This window comes from Rousettus aegyptiacus, unplaced genomic scaffold (genome assembly GCF_014176215.1).
Source record: "Rousettus aegyptiacus isolate mRouAeg1 unplaced genomic scaffold, mRouAeg1.p scaffold_m13_p_1, whole genome shotgun sequence".
Taxonomy (NCBI): domain Eukaryota; kingdom Metazoa; phylum Chordata; class Mammalia; order Chiroptera; family Pteropodidae; genus Rousettus; species Rousettus aegyptiacus.
This window is the reverse complement of record NW_023416284.1, coordinates 104859412-104862519: the sequence shown is the minus strand read 5'-3', so window position 1 is coordinate 104862519 and position 3108 is coordinate 104859412.

Here is a 3108-nt window from a genome sequence, read left to right as displayed (position 1 = left end):
TTATGATAACTTATGAAAAAACAATCCTAAAAATGACTGGACATTTGTGTATTCATAATGAATTTATAATAACATTACTTCTAGAGAAAAAGTATTAACAGCTTAAATCAAACTTTAGCAAAAATCTTATTAAATTACAAGTTTTTCATATTATCAAAATAGTGTTTATAATGAATATATAATGCCAATAGAAATTCTGTGAAAATTAGCATACAATATTTTTTATACAAATTATGTGTTTATGTGTAAATCTAAGTACTGAATTTGTACATTAAAAAAGACTTAAAAGATAAAATCTAAATCGTCAATCCAGTTGTTTAATTGATGCAAAACAAGTAAACATTTTGATATTTCTTAAATCTTTTAGAATAGCTTTTTTGAGGTATAATGAAGGTACATATTAATGTATACCCATGAAAATATCATAACAATTAAAATAATGAATATACATACCACTCCCCAAAATTTTTCCTCAGAAAATGTTATGGCAGAAGTTATAGACAATCTCATACTGTGGACTAACTTAAATAATACACTTCAATGTGTATGTGTATATGTATATGTAATTGTTTTATATAAATCACTATATGCTATATCTATATAGTGGAGGTAAAAAATACTAATGTAGGTGTATATATCAACCTCTTATATCTCAAAAGCTCTTTTTATTTTTTTTCACTTAACTCAGGGAAAAAATTATCTGCTTTACTGGATTTTTTTTTTGAGGATTCGGTAAGAGAATAAATGCCTATTTCATCATCTATGTCTCTGCATTACTGCAAATCGTAGGGTTTGACGGTATGTGACATTTTGGAGGGAGAAAGGGAATAAAGGAAAAAGATTAATTAAAAAGCAATAAAGAAGAGAGTGTTTTCATGTGTGTGTTCCTGGAAAAAATTGTTGTACACAATTTCCCTGATATCAAACATGTTTGACAGTGGGCAAGGCAAGCTTGAGAGCAAGGGCAAACCACATCATGTGTATTATTCTGCACAAATTATTTAATCTGCTTTTTGAAGGTTTTCTTTAAAATGCCACACCCTTTTTTCTTACCACTCAGCAAGATAGATTCAGATATAAATTAGGCAGATTGTGAAAAGGAGGTGCCAACCAAGTTTAGTAACCTATGTCCTAGGGTCAGCAACCTCTGTCAAATAGAAGTAAAGGAAAGGGTATATTAGCTCTGATTTGCCTGACTCCCAGTGACAGCCATTCTTAGCAGAGTGATCAGATATTATAGAATATCTCTAAATCATGTACATGAATTACTAGTACCAAGATCATACTTCCTCTTTATAGGTAATAGAAAATTCTAATGCAATCCTGTGTTTTTGTAATAGTTTCCTATTGCTACTATAAAAATTATAATAAAGTGTCTTAAAACAATATACATTTCTTATCTTACAGTTCTGGAGGTCTGAGGTCCAAATGGGTCTCACTGGGCTAAAATCAAGATTCAGAAGGGAGACTCTAAGGAACAATCCATGTCTTTACCTTTTCCTACTTCCAGAGGTTGCTCTTATTCTTCAGATCACAATTGATCATCTCCTCAATCTTCCAAGTCCATAGCGGCTGGTGGAGTCTTTCTCATAACCCTTACAACCCACTGCTGCCATTGTTTCCCTCTTCCACATTTAAGTACCCTTGTGATTACATTGAGCCCACCCAGATAATCCAGGATAATCTCCCTATTTCAAAATCAGCTCATTGGCAATTTGAATTCCATCTGCTACCTTAATTCTTTTTTGTCACATAGTATAATATATTAAAAACACTTCCTGGGATTAAGACATTAAGTCTATTATTCTCATAATCACAATTCTGTCTTCCCCTCTTGACCCCAATGACCAATATATTAAACCTCGTTCTGATCCTGCAGATCTCTTTTTACAGAAGATGAAAATAAAATATATGTAAAAGTGGTTAAAAAAAAAGACTTATTATAATACTTTATCTCAGGGGTTGACGATAATCTAAAATTATGTTCCTTTTCTTTTCAGGGATGACAATGAACCGCTGCTTATTTTGGGCTGCTGCCGCTGGCTTTCTGCTTGTTTTGATTATAAGAGTGTGTGAGGTTTGCATGTTTCATGATTACTTCCCAGAAAATATAAGAGCTAACCCTGTAGTAGAATTCCCTTTGTTACAGGCACTATTGTGGGGACACTATGCCCATTACTTGCCTAGTTCTCATCATAGCCTTATTAGGCAAGAACTATTCTTGACTTCATATTATAAAGAAAGATTAAATCATATAGCCAAGGTCAGATTACTAGAAAGTGGTAGAGCCTAAAAGTAAACCTAAGTAGTTTCACTCCATAGGCCCATGCCTGCGGATAATTCAGAAAAGCTGAGAGTGTAGAGTAGGAATTACTTCTTTATAATTTATCCATGTATTTTCCATGACTAAATGGGGAAAAAATATACTGTTTTTGTTTACCAAGAAAAGGTATTTTATCAGTATCCAAACTGAGCTACCTGATTTGTGACTATAACACAAACTTTTAACATATCAAAAGTAATATAAAAAGAAAGGTGCCAACAGCAAGGAGAGAATTGCGAAGAGCTATTAGAAATGGAATAAATATGTGAGGCCCAACAAGAACTTCAGCACTTAGCAAACAGAAACAAAACACTCAATGGCATAATAAGAAACGAGTCCCTAATATTTTATATTCACCCAACATGTACCTCTAAATAACCTCAATGATATAAAGAAAATATTACATTTTTAATGTACCCAAAATATTTTTATTATGAGCCGAAGTCAACAGCTTTAGTAAAGAAAATGATTGAGTTTTATATTTTTATATGCTAAATAGAAGTCAGAAGTAGAAGGCACTTAATATTATAAATAAAAGAGAATCCATGTGCATTAGACTATTGGGGTGTTGGTTTTCATCACATCACTCACAACTCTGCCTCAGAGAGGAATCAGCCAGAGCGCTTCTTTAACATCCAACAATTCCCCAGTAAGCTGGAATCAGAGTCTTGAAGAAGTCTTCTCTTTCCTTTACTCTGATTCTCTGCCCACTTTACTCCTCCACTGTGGGTGGGAGGATATTCACACTTCACAGTAAAGAAAAGCTAAACTGAAGCATATCCACC